This window comes from Symphalangus syndactylus, chromosome 19 (assembly GCF_028878055.3).
Source record: "Symphalangus syndactylus isolate Jambi chromosome 19, NHGRI_mSymSyn1-v2.1_pri, whole genome shotgun sequence".
In the NCBI taxonomy this organism is placed as follows: Eukaryota; Metazoa; Chordata; class Mammalia; order Primates; family Hylobatidae; genus Symphalangus; species Symphalangus syndactylus.
In genome coordinates this window covers 25255797-25275180 of record NC_072434.2, presented here as the reverse complement: position 1 = coordinate 25275180, position 19384 = coordinate 25255797, and the positions used below count along the sequence as shown (strand labels likewise).

General features: G+C 41.2%; 1 pseudogene; it reads right to left on the bottom strand.

Annotated features, from left to right (window-relative positions):
- Positions 1 to 12048: 12048 nt before the first annotated feature.
- Positions 12049 to 18184, bottom strand: LOC129458400 (NANOG neighbor homeobox-like; annotated as a pseudogene).
- Between the last annotated feature and the right edge of the window lie 1200 nt (positions 18185 to 19384).

Genomic DNA, 19384 nt, shown 5'->3' with positions numbered 1-19384 from the left:
CGTAAATTGCATGTTACAGGGATGTGGGATACAAATTATTTCACTACCCAGGTAATAAACATAGTACCCAATAGGTGTTTTTCCTGATCTTCTCTGTCCTCCAATCCTCTGCCCTTAAGTAGTCCCCAATGTCTGTTGTTCCCCTCTTAGTGTCCATGTGTTCTTGTTGTATTACTCCCACTTACAAGTAAGAGGATGCAGTATTTGGTTTTCTGTTCCTGTGTTAGTTTGCCTAGGATAATGGCCTCCAGCTCCATCCATGTTGCTTCAAAGGACATTATCTCATTCTTTTTTATGACTGTGTAGTATTCCACAGTGTATTTGTAACATATTTTCTTTACACAATCTATTGTTGATGGTTATTTAGGTTGATTCCATGTATTTGCTGTTGTGAATAGTGCTGCAATCAACATATGCATGCATGTATTTTATAGTAGAATAATTTATATTATTTTGGGTATATACCCAGTAGTGGAATTGCCGGATAGAATGGTAATTCTGTTTTAAGTTTTTTGAGGATTGCAACTGTTGTTCACAATGGCTGAACTAATTTACACTCCCACCAGCAGTTGATAAGCATTCCCTTTTCTCTGCAATCATGCCAGCATCTATAATTTTTCTTTTACTTTTTAATAATAGCCATTCTGACTGGTGTGAGATGATATCTCATTGTGGTTTTGATTTGTACTTCTCTAATAATTAGTAATGTTGAGCATCTTTTCATATGCTTCTTGGCCACATATATGGTTTCTTCTGAAAAGTGTCTGTTGGCCAAGCACAGTGGCTTATACCTATAATCCCAGCATTTTGCAGGACTGAGACAGGTGGATCGTTTGACCTTAGAAGTTTGAGATGAGCCTGGGCAACATGGCAAAACTGCATCTCCACCAAAATTACAAAAGTTAGTTCGGTGTGGTGGTTGTGCCTGTGATCCCAGCTACTCTGGAGGCTGAGATGGGAGGATGGCTTTAGCCCAGGAGGTGGAGATTTCAGTGAGCCAAGCTCCAGCCTGGGCAACAGAGCAAGAGCTTGCCTCAAAAAAAAAAAAAAAAGAGAGAGAGAGAGAGACAGACACAGAGACAGAGGCAGAGAAAGAGACAGAGACAAAGTGTCTGTTCATGTTCTTTGCTCACTTTTAATGGGGTTTTTTTTTTGCTTGTAATGTTTAAGTTCCTTATAGATTCTAGACCTTTGCTGGATGCATAGTTGGCAAATACATTCTCCCACTCTGTAGGTTGTCTATTTACTCTGTTGATAGTTTCTTCTGCTATGCAGAAGCTCTTTATTTTAATTAGATCCCATTTGTCAATTTTTCTATTTGTTGCAATTGCTTTTGGCATCTTCATCATGAAATCTTTCCCTGTACCTATGTTCAGAATGATATTTCCTAGGTTATCTTCCAGGGTTTTTATAGTTTTACATTTTATATTTAAGTATTTAATCCATCTTTTTTTTTTTTTTTTTTTTTTTTTGAGACAGAGACTCACACTATTGCCCTGGCTGGCGCAATCTCAGCTCACTGCAACCTCCGCCTCTGGGGTTCAAGCGATTCTCCTGCCTCAACCTCCAGAGTAGCTGGGATTATAGGTGCCTGCCACCACACCTGGCTAATTTTTTGTATTTTTAGTAGGGACAGGGTTTTACTGTGTTGCCAGGCTGGTCTCAAACTCCTGATCTTGTGATCCGCCTGCCTCGGCTTCCCAAAGTGCTGGGATTATAGGCGTGAGCCACTACGCCTGGCGTAATCCATCTTAAGTTGATGTTTGTATACGGTATAAGGAAGGGGTCAAGTCTTGATCTTCTGCATATGGCTAGCCAGTTATCCCAGCACCAATTATTTAATAGGGAGTCCTTTTCCATTGCTTGTTTTTGTCAGCTTTGTTGAAGATCACATGTCTGTTGGTATGCAGCCTTATTTCTGGGCCCTCTATTCTGTTCCATTGGCCCATGTGTCTGTTTTTGTAGCAGTACCATGCTGTCTTGATTACTATAGCCCTGCAGTATAAATCTGAAGTCAGGTAGCATGATGCCTTCAGCTTTATTCTTTTTACTTAGGATTGCCTTGGCTATTTGAGCTCTTTTTTCATTCCATATGAATTTTACAGTTGTTTTTTTCTAATTCTGTGAAGAATGTAATTGATAGGAATAGTACTGAATCTGTAAATTGCTTTGGACAGTATGGCCATTTTAATGATAGTGATTTTTCCTATCCATGAGCATAAAATGTTTTTCCATTTGTTTGTGTCATCGCTGACTTTTTTAGCAGTGTTTTGTAATTCTCATTCTCATTTTGTCACCTCATTCTCAGGTGACAGTAGAAATTTGTCACCTCCCTGTTAGCTGTATTTCTAGATTTTTTTATTCTTTTTGTGGCAGCTGTAAATGGAATTGCTTTCCTGATTTGATTCTCAGCTTGGATGTTGTTAAGTGTATAAAAACGGTACTAATTTTTGTACATTGATTTTGTACCCCGAAACATTGCTGAAGTTGTTTATTGCTCAAGGAAATTTTGTGCAGAGGCTATGGGGGTTTCTAGATATAGAATCATGTAGTCTACAAACAGAGATTGTTTTGAATTCCTCTCTTCTCATTTGGATGCCTGTCATTTCTTTCTCTTGCCTGATTGCTCTGGCCAGGACTTGCAATCCCATGTTGAACAGGAGTGGTGACCATGGGCATCCTTGTATTATGCCAGTTTTCAAGGGGAATGCTTCCATCTATTGCCCATTCAGTATGATGTTGGCTACAGGTTTGTCATAGATGGCTCTTATTACTTTGAAGTATATTCCTTGAGTGCCTAGTTTATTGAGGATTTTTAATATGAATGGATGTTGTATTTTATAAAAAGTCTTTTCTGCATCTATTGAGATAATCATGTGGTTTTTGTCTATATAGTTCTGTTTATGTGATGAATCACATTTATGGTTTTGTGTATATTGAACCAACCTTTCATCCCAGGGGTAAAGCCTACATAATCATGGTGGGTTCCCTTTTTGATGTGCTGCTGGATTCAATTTGTTAACATTTTGTTGAGGAATTTTGCATCAATGTTCATCAAGGATATTGGCCAGATGTTTTTATTTTTGTTGTTGCTTTTCTGTCTGGTTTTGGCATCAGGATGATGCTGGCCTTATAGAATGGGTTGGAGAGGAGTCCTTCCTCCTCGATTTTTTTGGAATAGTTTCAGCAGGAATAGTACCAGCTCCTCTTTATATATCTGGTAGAATTCAGCTGTGAATTCATCTGTTCCTGGACTTTTTTTGTTTGGTATGTGTTTTATTACTGATTCAATTTTTGAACTCTTTATTGGTCTGTTTGGGAATTCAGTTTCTTCCTGGATCAGTCTTGGGAGATTCTATGTGTCTAGGAATTTATCAATTTCTTCTAGATTTCCTGGTTTGTGTGCATAGAGGTTTTCATAGTGGTCTCTGATGGTTATTTGTATTTCTGTGGGTTTGGTAGAAATGTTCTCTTTGTCATTTCTAATTGTATTTATTTGAATCTTCTCTTTTTTTCTTTATTAGTCTAGCTAATGGTATATCTATCTTTTTAATTTTTTCAAAAAAGCAACTCCTGGATTTATCTTTTGTATTATATTTTAGTGTCTTAATTTCCTTCAGTTCAGCTTTGCTTTTGATTATTTCTTGTCTTACGCTAGCTTTGGGTTTGGTTTGCTCTTCCTTCTCTAGTTGTTCTAGTTTTGATGTTTAGCTGTTCATTTGGGATCTTTATAACTTTTTGATGTGGGAATTTAGTGCTATAAACTTCCCTCCAAACACTGCCTTCACTGTGTCCCAGAGATTCTGGTATGTTGTATCTTTTTTTCTCATTAGTTTCCAAGAATTTCTTGACTTCTGCCTTAATTCATTATTTATCCAAAAGTCATTCAAGTGCAGGTTGTTTAATTTCCATGTAATTGTATGGTTTAGAGTGATTTTCTCAGTATTGATTTCTGTTTTTCGCCATGGTCCAAGAGTATGGTTGGTATGACTTGAGATTTTTTGAATTTGATGAGTATTGTTTTATGTCTGATTGTGTGGTTGATTTTAGAGTATGTGCCATTTGGCAATGAGAAGAAAGTATATTCTGTTGGTTTGGGGTGGAGAGTTCTGTAAATGTCTTTTAGGTCCATTTGGTCAAGTGTTGAGTTCAGGTCCTGGATATCTTGGTTAATTTTCTTACTCAATGATCTCTCTAATACTGTCAGTGGGATGCTGAAATTTCCCACTATTATTGCTTAGGAAACTAAGTTTTTTCATAGGTCTCTAAGAGCCTGCTTTATGAATCTGGGTTCTTCTGTGTGGGGTGCATATATTTAGAATAGTTAGGTCTTCTTGTTGAATTGAACCCTTTACCATTATGTAATGTCCTTCTTTGTCTTTTTTGATCTATCATGGTTCAAAGTCTGTTTGGTTTGAAATTTGGATTGCAACCCTTACTTTTTTCTGTTTTCCATTTGCTTGATAGATTTTTCTCCATCCCTTTAATTTGAGCCTATGTGTGTAATTGCATGTGAGATGGGTCTCTTGAAGACAGCATACCATTGGGTCCTCATTCTTTATCCAGCTTGCCATGCTATGCCTTTTCTTTTTTCCCTGAAATAGCCCTCAGGAGAACCTAAGAACATGTGCCCATCACTCTGTCTTTTAATTGGGGCATTTAGCCCATTCACATTCAAGATCAGTGTTGATATGTGTGGGTTTGATCCTGACATGTTGTTAGCTAGTTATTTATTATGCAGCTTTGTTTGTATGGTTGCCTTAGAGTGTCACTGGTCTATATACCTGTGTTTTTGTAGTTGCTAGTAACAGTCTTTCCTTTCCATATTTAGTGTTCTTTTAAGGAGCTCTTCTTTCATACATGTCTCATGGTAATGAATTCCCTCAGCATTTGCTTATCTGAAAAGGATCTTATTTCTTCTTCATTTATGAAGCTTAGTTTGGCTGGATATGAAATTCTTGGTTGGAAATTTTTTTCCTTAACAACACTGAATATAGGTCTCCAATCTCTTCTGGGTTGTAGGGTTTCTGCTGAAAGATCCACTGCCAGTCTAATGGGGTTCCCTTTATAGGTGACTTGTCCCTTGTCTCTAGCTGCCTTTAACATTTTTTCTTTCATTTTGACCTTGGAGGATCTTGAGGATGGTCTTCTTGGATAATATTTTGCAGGTGTTCTCTGCATTTCCTGAATTTGACTGTTGGCCTCTGTAGCAAGGTTGGGGAAGTATTCATGGATGATATCCTGAAATATGTTTCCAAGTTGCTTGCTTTCTCCCCATCTTTTTCAGGGATGCCAATCAGTCATGTATTTGGTCTCTTTCCATAATCCCATGTTTTTCTTGGAGATTTTGTTCATTCCTTTTTATTCTTTTTTTTTAAAAATTTCTGTATGACTGAGTTGTTTCAGAGAGTCATTCTTCAAGCTCTGAGATCCTTTCCTTTGCTTGGTATATTTTGCTGTTAATATTTGTGATTAAACTATGAAACACATATAGTGTGTTTTTCAGCTGTCAGATCAGTTTCATTTTTTATGATGGTTATTTTGTCTATCAGCTCCTGTATGGTTTTATTGTGATTCTTAGATTCCTTGGATTGGGTTTTGACATTCTCCTTAATCTCAGTGATCTTCATTCCTATCCATATTTTGAATTCTGTTTCTGTCATTTCAGTCATTTCAGCACAGTTAAGAACCCCTGCTGGGGAACCAGTGCAATCATTTGGAAGAAAGAAGACACTCTGGGTTTCTGAATTGCCAGAATTCTTGCCCTGGTTCTTTCTCATCTGTGTGGACTGATGTTTCTTTAACTATGGTGTAAATTTGAATACAGTCAGTAGATTTCTTTTCTGGATATTTTCAGAGAGTCTAGGCTTTGTGTCAGGTCTTTATTTGTAGCTGAATTATTATCCTTGGTTTAACAGCGGTGTTATATTAACAAAGCATTTTTAGTGTTGAAGTTTTGGGCTGTGATCCAGTAAGTGGCACTTAAGCATAATGGCCAGTAGGTAGGCTCTTACTCAGTCTGTATTTCCTCATGATTGTGGCCATGCTCCCTCTCAATTCTCTGAAGTTGTTGTTCCTCTCCCACTTGAGTGCTGGCTGCAGATCTTGGGTTAGCCCTCCAAGGCTGCACACTGCAGTTCTGGGGTTCCCTCCCAGCTTGGAAGCAGCAGGGGAAGTGACCTTACTAGTGGTTATGGCAGATGGTCTTTCACTTGTCTCTTAGGGCTCCACCCCACAGAGATGCAAAGCTGCAATCAATCAGTGCAACTGGTCTGGGATGGGGCAGCTGTGCTGTTAGCCCAAATCAGGGGATCCCTGCCTGATGACAAGCAAGGGGGTGGGCGGGACTCAGGGGAGACAGACTGGCCTCTTCTCCTTAGAGTAACTGTGGCTTGCTGGAGGTGTGGTTAAAGTACTCAGGGTCTTTGCTCCTTCCCCAGTCTGAGGGCAGCAAGGGCAGCTGCAGTGGTACTGGCAGGGGGGCTTCTGGGAGCTCCACTTCAGAGAAATGCAGAGCTGCTGCTACTCGGAATGTTCAGCCGGGGTAGTGGCAGCTGAGCTGCTGGCCTGAGCTGGGGACTCCACTTGTTGAGGAGTTGGGGGTCGAGGGCTCGCAGGGAAGAGAGACTGGATTCCTGTAAGTATGGTGACTGTGGCATGCTGTAAGTACAGGTAAAGCCCTCAGGCTCTTGTTTATTCCCCAGACCAAGGGCAGCAGGAGAACTGCTGCTGTGGCTTTAGAGGAGGGACTTTTGGTTGCCTCTGGGAGACCATCCCCAGGGAATCTCAGAGCCACTTCCAGTAAGTGTGCTTAGCTATGTGTGGGGTGACTCATCTGTGGTCCTAAGTTGTGAGCCCTGCCTGGTGAAGAGTTGGAGGTGGGGACTCACAAGAAAGAGAGACTGGACTCCTCTCCATGTGGTAGCTTTGGTGTGCTGGAGGTGCCATCATATCAACTAGGCCCTTTGTCCCTACCCCAGCCTGAGGGTAGTTAGGGCAGTACCACTGCAGCTCCAATGGCAGATGGGTTGTGAGTTGACTCTGGGATTTTCTCTTCAGAGAAATGCAAAGCCACCTCCAACTGAAGTGTTCAGGTGGGGGCAGGGTAGTTGTACTGGAGTCCCAGCCTCATCCAGTGAGAAGTGGGGATGGGGATCTATATGAACAATCTACCACTTTTCCAAGGGGTGGCTGTGTTGTGCTGGGAGTCCATGCCAGTCCCTAATCACCATGCACCCTTCAGAGCCTGAAACAAGAGTGGCAAGGGCTATAGGACAGCAAAAATGGTGGCCTGCCTCTCCCTCTGAGAACTCTGTCCCAAGGGAGTCCAGAGCTGATGCCAGCCTGAGAGCCCTGGCATGGGATAAAAACAAATTCTAAAAATCTTGAAACAAAGGAAAATGAGCCCAACATATTAAAACTTACAGGATGCAGTAAAAGCAGTTCTAAGATGGAAGTTTATAGCAATAAACACCCACATTATGAAAAAGAAAGATTTAAAATAAACAGCCTAACATTATATCATAAGAATGAAAAAAGAATAAGTGATTCCCAAAGTCTAGTAGAAGAAAGGAAATAATAAAGAGCAGAGCATAAATCAAAGTAATAAAGACTAAAAAAAAAGAAAATATAAATAAAACTGAGTTGCTTTTTTGAAAGATAAAATTAACAAATGTTTGGCTAGAATAATTTTACAAAAAAAGAGAGAAGAGACTCAAGTAAATAAAAATAAAATTATAAATGAAAGAGGAGATATGCAACTAATACGACAGAAATATAAAGGATCATAATGATGGCAGTGGTGGGCTGTCCAGAGTACTGGCATCATGTTGGCTGCAGCAGAGAGGCACAGAAGGTGGTGGGAGGAGCAGCAGTGGCAGCAGTGGGACCCATGTGCCCCAGGTCCCCAAGGCAGCCAACAGTGCTGCCCCCACCCTTGCAGGACTGGGCAGGTCTTGCTCCCAGGCCTGAAGCCTCCGCCACAATCTCAACTTTGCTCTTTGCTGCATCTTGGGAGCCTGTGAGCACCTGGCTGAAGGTGCAGCCAGGACTCATGGGGCCAGCCCCGAGAGTGTCGGGTTCATTTGTGCAGGGTTGGCCAGGGACACCACACCACCTTCATTTTGCCTGCCACCACTGCAGGGAAAATGTGGAGAGGAGGCAAGCAGTCGCTGGAGCCTGCCCCTGGGAGCAACTGTGATGGGGATGGACAAAGTTGCCCACCAGCGAGGGAGCCACTGCAATGGGGCCAGGCTGAGTCACCCACTGGTGGAGGAGCAGCGTGATCAGGCATGGAAGGGCAGGCATACAGGGGCCCTGAGGTGGAGCTGGTCTTGGGACAGTGCCACGCTCCATGAAGCCAGCAGAGCTGCAGGTAGATAGAAGCCTCACCCTCCCAGGCACAGCTGCAGCTGCCCAAGTCGCAACTGCGAACCCAGGAATCTCTGCACTCTTGGGGGCCCAGGAAGACTTCCCCTTTCCAATGCAGGCTTGAAGGTGTCTGCTCCCACTGCCTACCTTCTCCCCACTCCCAGTGCCCACTCTGATCTCAGAGCAAGGTTGGGGCTGAGCCTGGGTGCTGTCACAGCCTGGCTGGATGTGTGCACACTCAGGGCAGTACTGACATGCCAGCCCTCTACTGCCTTGGCTCCCTCCAGACTTTGGGCACCAATGAACATGGGAGGGAGGCCAGAGGGTGCTGAAAGCAGCTCAGTGCTGGCCTGCAGGCACTCCTTTGCATGAACAGCCTGGGTGACATGAATGGTGGCAGGAGGCAGACAGGCTCCTGGGCAGAGAGGGATGAGTCTCCAGTGAAACCCCACCCAGGGAGGGCCTGAAGCCTGGGGGCTGGGCTGGCAGTCCTGTGGACCAGAGTGGGAACTTGTGTTGCTTTTTCTGGGCCCACCTATGGCCACCCATTGACCAATCAGCACACACTTCCTCCCCACTGAGGCCCATAAAAGCCCTGGACTCAGCTAGACCTGAAGGAATGATGGAACAACCAGCTACAGAGGGCCAAGTGGGCAGAACAGGGCCAAGTGGGCAGAACGAGCCCAGTGGGCCTGAGCTAAGCTTGGGCAAAGGCGCCACTGCTTGCAGAGATTTCCATGGTTCCTGGTGTCTCCAAGCTTACAGGCACCTTCGCATTCTCCAGTGTCAGCCATGGAAGGTGCTTGTGGTATGCCTGGTCCTGGTCCAGCCACAGCCTCACAGGGAGCCAGTGCCCACACTACTGCCTGGAGCTGCCTATGCTGCTGCAGCCGGCATGCCTGGTTGTGTGTAGTGGCAGGACCCCATGCTCACTCACACACCCCTTGCTGCTCCGTGCCTGGCTCACCTTTGGCAGGCATGGGATCCAGGCCAGTAGCACAAGCTGAGTGCAGCCTGCCAGTCCAAGTGTGCAGAACGAGCCCAGTGGGCCTGAGCAAAACTTGGGCAAAGGCGCCACTGCTCACAGAGATTTCTGGTTGGCAAAGCGACACCCCAAGAATCCTGTAACAAGAGACCACTATGAATAATTATATTTCCCCAAATTGGATAACCTAGATGAGATGGATAAATTCCTGAAAACTTACAACCTACCAAAACTGAATCACAAAGATATAAAAGTCTAAACAGATCAACAATGAGCAAAGATAATAAATTTATAATTTAAAAAAATCTGCTATCAAAGAAAAGCCCAGTACCTAATGGCTTTACCTGTGAATTCTACCAAACAATTAAAAATTAATGTCAATCATTCTCAAACTATTCCAAAAAATTAAGGAGGAGGGAACACTTTTAAGCTCATTTTATGAGACCAGAATTTATCCTGATACCAAAGCCAGACTTTGGACATTTTAAGAAAATAAAATTATAGCCGGGCGCGGTGGCTCATGCCTGTAATCCCAGCACTTTGGGAGTCTGAGGTGGGCAGATCATGAGGTCAAGAGATCGAGACCATCCTGGCCAACATGGTGAAACCCCGTCTCTACTAAAAGTACAAAGATTAGCTGGGCATGGTGGCACACGCTTGTAATCCCAGCTACTCGGGAGTCTGAAGCAGGGGAATTGCTTGAACCTGGGAGGTGGAGGTTACAGTGAGCCAAGATCATGCCACTGTGCTCCAGCCTAGTGAAAGAGCGAGACTCTGTCAAAAATAAAATAAAATAAAATAAAATAAAATTAAATTAAATTAAATTAAATTAAAATAAATTAAAATAAAATAAAACAAAACTCCAATATTCATGATGAACATTGATGCAAAAATCATCCTAAAAGCCACTCAACAAAATACTAGCAAAACAATTTCAACAGCACATTAAAAGTATCATACACCATGATCAAGTGGGATTTATCCCCAGGATGCAAGTGTGATACATAAATCAGTAAGTGTGATATACCATATTAACACAATGAAGCACAAAAATCATATTATTATCTAAATAGATGGGGAGAAGAATTTGACTAAACTCAACATCCTTTTATGATTAAAAAAAAAACTCTCAACAAATTAGGTATAGAAGGATTGCACCTCAACATAATAAATGCCATATGTGACAAGCCCATAGCTACCAACATATTCAGTGATGGAAAGCTGAAAGCTTTTCTTCTAAGATCAGGAACAAGACAAGCATGTCCACTCTTGTCATTTCTATTTGATATAGTGCTGTAAGTCCTAGGCAGAGCAATTAGGCAAGAAAAAGAAATAAAAGGCACCCAAATCAGAACAGAAGTAAAATTAACTCTGTTTGCCAATGACATAATCTTATATATGGAAAACCCTAAAGACTCCACTATATCCATCTTTTCCTGCTGCTATAACAAAATATGACAAACTGGGTAATTGATAAATAATATAAATTTCTTTTTTTTTATTTCTTTCTTATTTTTTGAGTCAGAGTTTCACTCTTGTTGCCCAGGCTGGAGTGCGAGTGCAATGGCACGATCTCGGTTCACTGCAACCTCTACCTCCCAGGTTTAAGCAATTCTCCTGCCTCAACTTCCTTAGTAGCTGGGATTACAGCTCCTGTTGTGTCCTCACATGGCAGCAGGTGGAATATCAAAAAAGATTAGGATGCTCCCTTTAAACTCTTATAAAGTCACTAATTCCCTTTATGAGAGCTTCACTCTTATGACCTAATCATCTCTTAAAGGCCCATCTCTTAATATTACCACATTGGCAATTAAGTTTCAACATACGATTTGGGGGACACATTCAGATGGTAGCATGTACCAAAAAATGGTTAGAACTAAGAAGCATATTTAGCAAAGTTGCATGATATATAATCATCATGCAAAAATCAATGGCATTTCTTTCTTTTTTTTTGCCCTTCCAGGAGTGTAATCACATTTGTAGAGAAAAGTCATGTTTGGAGGGGATGTTTAGAGATATATTGACAAATTGCAGAAGGCACTGAACCCGTTAGCTTCTATAATGGATTTCCCTTTCAGTCTCAAAACATTTCCACAGGTTGGTAATTTCTTCGTTGATTTTTTTCTTTTCTTTTTTTTTTTTGAGACAGAGTTTCGCTCTTGTTGCCCAGACTGGAATGCAATTGTGCAACCTTGACTCACTGCAACCTCCACTTCCCGGGTACAAGTGATTCTCCTGTCTCAGCCTCCCAAGTAAGTCAGATTACAGGCATGCACTACCATGCCTGGCTAATTTTTTTGTATTTAGTAGAGACAGGGTTTCATCGTGTTAGTCAGGCTGGTCTCGAACTCCTGACCTCAGGTAATCCACCCATCTTGGCCTCTCAAAGTGCTGGGATTACAGGCGTGCTCCACTGTGCCCGGCCTTGACTCGATTTTTTTTCTTAAATAAAATCAATTAACATCCATTATAAAAACTTTAAATCTATAGTAGGGTAAAAATAAAACATATAAACACTTCTTTGCATTCCCCTCATTTAGTTCTACTCCACGGAATCAATGACTGTTAATATTTTCTTGTTTATCCTTTCAGAACTCCATTTATTGGTGAGAATGGTGTCATGTAAAATGTCTTAGCCAGTGCGATGGCTCATGCTTGTAATCACAGCATTTCTGGAGGCCAAAGTGGGAAGATCACTTGAGGGCAGGAGTTCAAGACCAGCCTTAGCAACACAGAGACCTCCATCTCGTGTGTTTTCTCTTATGCTTTCTCTTGGACATTTCTTTATTATATTTCTTCCTCATTTTACAAAACCATTGACTTATCTGTTTATGTGTCATGTCAAATTCAAATGAGAGTGATAAACTCTCTTGTATAGTGGGGCACCTGTTTAACTTAAACTTTGCCCAGAGTGTCCATGGGGGATTTGCTGACTAATCTTTTCTTGGGATACTGTTTCTCTTTCTCATTTTCTCTTTTCCTTTTTTTTCCCTGTTCATCTTGCAGCTCCTTTTCATTTTTTTCTTCTTTTTCTCATTCTCTCTTTCTGCCTGCTTCTCCTCCTCCTTCTCTCTATTTCTGCTTTCCATTTTGTTCATCTTCACTGTAATTTCCAGTTGATTGTTCTGGATTTTGATCCCACGGCATAGCTGGTTGTTTTTGAATGATCAGGGGCTTCTGAAGTATCGGGATCTCTCTCCACATTGAAAAAGTTTATTCTCCCACTTCCTGAACACCATCCTTTCCTGGGGCTTCCTCAAAGTCAATGGCTGCTCTTTCAAAGCTTTCATTGTTGCTCCTCTTTCCCCATCAGTGGCATTTCTATACACTAACAATGAACTCTCTGAAAAAGAAACTAAGAAAACTATCTCATCAGGGAAATACAAAGCAAAACCACAATGAGATATCACCTCACACTTGTTAGAATGGCTATCATCAAAAAGACAAAAAATAACAAATGTTGGTGAGGATGTGGACAAAAATGAAGACTTGTACACTGTTGGTGAGAATGTAAATTGGTACAGCCTTTTTGGAAAATGGTGTAGAGGTTCCTCAAAAAATTAAAAATACAGTTATAATATAATCCAGCAATTAATTGCACCACTAGGTATATATCAAAAATAAATGAAATTAGTAAGTTCAAGAGATGTATGCACTTCTATATTCATTGCAGCATTATTCCCATACTGATGGGAGCTTCTTTAATCACTAATTAAGTATCTTCGGCACATCTGTTGCAGGCACAAAACATAAAGACTCAAATTAGTCTCCGAACAATAATGCCACCTATCTATTTACTGAAGCAGCATTTCTCCTCATGTATTAATAGCCTGGTACTTTCAATCAGTTACTTGCTATGAGAGTCACACCTCACTTTGGCTTCTAATGGGGGAAGTGAGTAGCAAGCATCAGCATTGTTTTTCTTCCAGCTTTCATGCCTGTGTTCCTGCTGACCCATCCCATTTGTATGACCCTTCCTCTCCCTCCTACCCATCCTTCCGGGTCCAGCTCAGATCTTCTCTCCTCCATAAAATCTCCTTCCGCTAGTTTCAGTCAATAGTAACATGTCTCTCCTTTGTGTTCCTATGGCACTTTTAGCCAATTTTTAGCTGCTCAATATTTAACTGCTCCTTGCTTTATTATATATACAACAATTTAAGCACTTCCAACTATAAATACCTTAGGAGCAGGAACTATGATACCTACTTTGTGTGTGTGTTCCCCCCCTCTTTGGGGGCCATTTGATATTCAGTAAATGTTTACTGGTTGATTAATACACTAGTGTGACAACCACCAGGCAAGGAAAGGAAGAATGATAAACTGTTGCATGGTAGACACACCTGACAGTGATAACTTGACTTGGGCATACCCTGAGAATGACCCTGTATAGCAGATGCACCTGAATGTATGTTCGGAGTTCTGAGCTAAGGGAATCCAGAAGTGGCAAACCCGCAGATCCATTCCTTATCTATGAGGAGCCATACAGCCCTCCACCCCCCATTTCCCCATGGAACACTGGCCATACAGAAACTTAAGGCCCTGAATTTTGCATTAAATAAAGGTTGCCACGTGGAAGTTGTTAGGGAAAGAGTGTTAAGTGAAAATGCTATATAAACTGCATGCCTTTTGCAAGAAGTTGCTGTTCTCCTGCCAAGCCTGCCACCACTGGGCTCTCTTCCGTGTATGTAAAAATAAAACCCCATGTCTCATTTCCTGGCTCTAGTTTCTTCAGCCTCTTGAATGTGGTGCCATGCTCACTGAAGTCAATAGGGATTTGGCACAACTATTATTGTTATTCTGAAACTTTTAAGACTCTGGATTTTACTGTTTCCAGGATGGGGTTTATTTGCAAAACTTTGTTTCTGTAAGAGTTTGATAAAAGGCATTCAGCTCAATGCATGAAATTATGCTTGAATGAATTAAAAAGCTAAAAGCTGAAATGAAAAATGAAAATAAATATTAACTGAATATGAATTTTTCTGTAAAAAGATTATAATCCATGAAATCAAAATGGCTTAGCATATGAATGCTTAATTATTTTATTGTTCTAATAGTTTGAGGATGGGGAGAATAGGAGCATTCCTCAACAAGTAACAAGGATACATCAGTCAATTAAAGTTTAGAGATTTCTCACAAAGGCACCAGATTAACCTTATCGAATATAAGTTTCTGTACCTTCCAGACTTTTCTGCTTCTCCTTTCCCCTAAATTTTACCAAACCTACTTAGCATTTCATTCATTTGTCTCTTTTTGCGTACTATTTTTTAGTACTTATTTTCCCAGCTTCTAGGTATTTAGAAACCATAGTGACTGAGCTGCATAACCCTAGTATTTGTTGTTAGAAAGCAGTTAAGTTTTGTTTGAAAAATGTGTCTTCTGTACTTCCATAGAGCAATGAGTTGTGAACCTCTCACAGTTGTAGATCATGTTGGTGCTGCCCCTTAGTCACACCTCGCCTTTCAGGCTGATGAAGTATTTTGCAGCAGATGTGGCAAATGTAGAGGTGGAGCTGTTACGAGCATTTTCTGCTTTAAGTGGTAAGGGTTTCCCCTGCTGTTCCCCTTGGCCGACTGGCTCCTCTCAGGGTGTTGTTGATGAAATTTGGTCTCTTGTCACATCATCTTCCGAGTTTTGCAGCAGCTACTCCCTCATGGTTTCTCATGGATGATCATGAATTTATGGATAGAGTAGCTCGGCTGTGATGTTAAAACCTCCAGTTAACTGAGACATTCCTTAATAGAACTTTGACCAACATGACCAACAGCTATCAGCTTTGCTTTCACATAAATAGTGCTTTGTTCTTTAGGCACACAGAAAAGCTTACTTTTCTTTTGATAACAAGTGTACCAAAAGCTTACTTTTTCTTCAAGCATTTCACTATGTCAGAATCTTTGCAGTTGCATTTAAACCTATATTCCCTCTGCAGCACCACGTGAAACGTACAATAATCATGATCTCTCACCATGCATTTACACTAGCAGGGCCATCAATTAACACGTTTCCAGCACACCTGTTACCTGCAGTGCTTGGTATCTACATTCAAAACCTTTGCCTGATATATTCTAGTGTACAACATCTATGTAACTAGTCCATGGTGTTTTATATTCACAAATTGACAGGAAAAATACAGTCTTCTATCCTATCATCAGGCACGTTAACCATGCAAAAATAAATATCTCAGCTATCTGGTGTATTCCTATCAGTGGTTCTTTAAAATATCACCCCTAAAAATCATTATCTCTATCAGTGACTGAACTTACAATTTCTAGAATGAAAATAATCTATTTTAATGCCAACTTTTTTCTCTTAAATATTTTGTTTTTAGATTTTAATAATTACCAAGTATATAATTTTTTAATAAATTTAATTTAAATAAAACAGCTATGATATAGAATAGCCTAGAAAGGAAATTTGACATCATTTTTATGGCACAGGCTAACTTTGAAAATTGACTTAAATAACTTGTGAGTCCATAAAAATTTTACCGTTGATCTCACTTAAACTGCCTTGAACCTTACTTTTTTGTGATCCCGTATTACTGTCTCACATTTCTAACAAGCCTTTGCCTAATGACCAATTTACACATAGATTTGCTTCAATATTGTGTTAGAATCAGACTACATGATGTAATTTATGTGAATCAACGTGGATTCAGTCTCCCCTCTTAGCCCCTAAGAAGGTGGCATATGTAGAAACAGGGGGAAAGACTTCCTCATTGGAATCCTATACATCCTCAAGAATAGAGGCTTCTCTTTGTTCTTTTAGTCCTTTCACATCAATCAATCTGCAAAATATGTACTTAGCCAATGCCAACAAAATAGAAGCGTATCCATTTAGTTTAGTTGTTAGGCATGAGGGTGTGAAAGAAGAGTCATTAAAACACTAAATTCACATATTAGTAACTTGGATCCCTCAGTCATGGACTCAGAGGCAAGAAAAAACCCAAGAAAAACCAGTCCTCGGCGGGGTGCAGTGGCTCATGCCTGTAATCCCAGCACTTTGGGAGGCCGAGGCAGACGGATCACGAGGTCAGGAGTTCAAGAACAGCCTGGCCAACATGGTGAAACCCTGTCTCTACTAAAAATACAAAAAATAGCCGGGCATGGTGGCAGGCACCTGTAATCCCAGCTACTGGGGAGGCTGAGACAGGATAATCGCTTGAAGCCGGAAGGCGGAGGTTGCAGTGAGCTGAGATTGCGCCACTGCAGTCCAGCCCGGCCAACAAGAGGGGAACTCGGTCTCAAAAAAAAAAAAGGAAAGAAAGAAAAAAGAAAACCAGTCCTCTCTCCAACCTGTAGTACATCAGTCCCGAAGGCACACAGCCCAAGTTGTTCACAACCATTCAGAATCAAGTTGTTTACAACCATTCAGAATGTTGACATTTTACATCCTGTTTGAAAGTTCAGGTGTAGCCCCAGCTATATTTCCCAACAAAATTACAAAGCAAGAGGAGATGCTATTTGCATGATAAGAAGGGGTGAGTAGGCTACAAGAAGAGTGTCCTGTAAATGCGGAGCCTCGAAAGAGCAATCTCCTTTGGAGAGGGAGAAAGGCAGCTGGAGAAGATACTGCAAGGAGGGAGTCAGAGGAAGAAATACCTTGTTCATTTCCCCTTCTTTCTTGAATCTCCTGTTGCAGCTTTCCTTAGGTTGGATCCAACAACAACAACAACAACAACAAAAAACACAGCTGGTATAAGAACTTATCCAGTCCAGGTGCTGTGGCTCATGCCTGTAATCCCAGCACTTTGGGAGGCCAAGGTGGGCAGATCACCTGAGGTCAGGAGTTTGAGACCAGCCTGACCAACATGGTGAAACACTGTCTCTACTAAAAATACAAAATTAGCCAGGCATGGTTGTGCATGCCTGTAATCTCAGCTACTTGGGAGGCCGAGGCAGGATAATTGCTTGAAACCGGAAGGCGGAGGTTGCAGTGAGCTGAGATCGCGCCATTGCACTACAGCCTGGGCAATAAAAGCAAAACTTCGTCTCAAACAACAACAACAACAACAACAAACTTATCCAAGTCAGTCTCCCAGAGCAGAAAGCAGAGTAAAGAAGACTAGAGGAGTCATCTAGAGGGGCAAATAGAAGATATTCAGCCCATGGTTCATTTTGTATTATTTAACATATTAAACTACTTCTACCCTTTTGAAGTAAGTAAGTCATAAACTCTAGATTCACAACTGATGTATACTAAAATAGCAGCATGAATGCATTTGCTTGTTTAACTTCATTTTTTTTTCATCCAGCATTCAAATAGGCATTGAGGGTAAAACATTGAAAAGGAGAAAAAAAATCTTGATGACACGCTTATCCAATTTGTTTCTTCTTTCTCTCAGACTGGTTAAAGGCCAAAACTTGCCCTTCCTATTTGTGTCCTCATGTTCTATGTATTTATTTGAATCATCCAAAGATTGTTAAGTATCATGCTCTCCTCCTATCCTGTATTTTCTTACCTCTGGGCCTCCTTGGGTAACAATTAACTCACACTGAATTGTACTATATGACCAGGCTGTTCATGAAGTCTCAGTGACCATTCTTTTATTTTATTTATTTTTTTTTTTTTGAGACGGAGTCTCGCTCTGTCGCCCAGGCTGGAGTGCAGTGGCGCGATCTCGGCTCACTGCAAGCTCCGCCTCCCAGGTTCACGCCATTCTCCTGCCTCAGCCTCTCTGAGTAGCTGGGACTACAGGCGCCCGCCACCACGCCTGGCTAATTTTTTGTATTTTTAGTAGAGACAGGGTTTCACCGTGGTCTCGATCTCCTGACCTCGTGATCCGCCCGCCTCGGCCTCCCAAAGTGCTGGGATTACAAGCGTGAGCCACCGCGCCCGGCCATGACCATTCTTTTAAATGAAAATGATACTCTTTAAAATGTCCTTGAACATGAAGCTAAAAGAATGAGACTCACATACTCGCCCTCAGACTGTCATTTAAAATGGAAAAAAAGGGAGACATAAGAGAGACTGTCTCTTATGCAGAGACTCCCTCCTCAAACCCTGCTACAAGGATTGCAAAGAGGAAAAATGGCAAACATAGACATAAACTAGAAAATATAATATATGCCAGCATACAAAAGATAAAATCTTGAAACAGAAAAGGGAATTGACTTAGGAGTCCAAAAGAAAGCTGAAATTTAAGCATCTATGTCCGAAAGATGAAAATCAGTTCCCATTGCAGAATTGTGGAAAGACAAAGGAATTGGAGGCAATGGGTACTTCACAAGACAGTGTTGTGGATGAGACTGAAAAGAAGAAGACATGAAAGTCTTTTAAAGTAAGTGGAATTTTAACCCTGATCTCTCCTACCTCATACGACGAGACAAATACGACTTCCTAACAGAAGATGGCATTTAGTCTCTAGAGCAGTCAAACCATAGGAGTTTAAGTACATCTGGCAGAGCTAATGTGGTTGGGGGGGTTGGGGGGAGGGTAAAGTAAAAGGGAGACACCCCAGACTTAAAATGATAATTAGTAAAAACCTAACATACTAAAAGTTGCAATCTCTGGCTCCCTTTTCCCAAAACACTAGCAGCCAGGTCTGGACATGGTGGCTCACACCCATAATCCCAGCACTTTGGGAGGCCAAGGTGGGAAGATTGCTTGAGCCCAGGAGTTCAAGACCAGCCTGGGTAACAAAGCAAGACCTCATCTCTGTTAAAAATAATAATAATATACATTGCTTCTACCAGCATCCCTGGAAGTTGGAAGATAATGGAAAAATGCCTTTAAAATTCTAAGGAATTTAAAATTCTATACCCAACCAAACTATTAGTCAAATATGAGACTAGAATAAAGACATTTTCAGAAATAGAAGCTCTTAAAATTTACCTCCCATGATCTCTTTTCCAGAAAGCTATTAGAAAATGTGCTCCAATAAAACCAAGAAAGACAAAGATATGGGATTCAGGAAACAAGGGATACAACTTAGGGAAAATGTAAAAGGAATTTGCAGAATGGTGGAGAACAGAAATACCAAGATAACAGCAGTCAGCGGACACAGAAAAAGACCAGAATAGAGCAGGACAG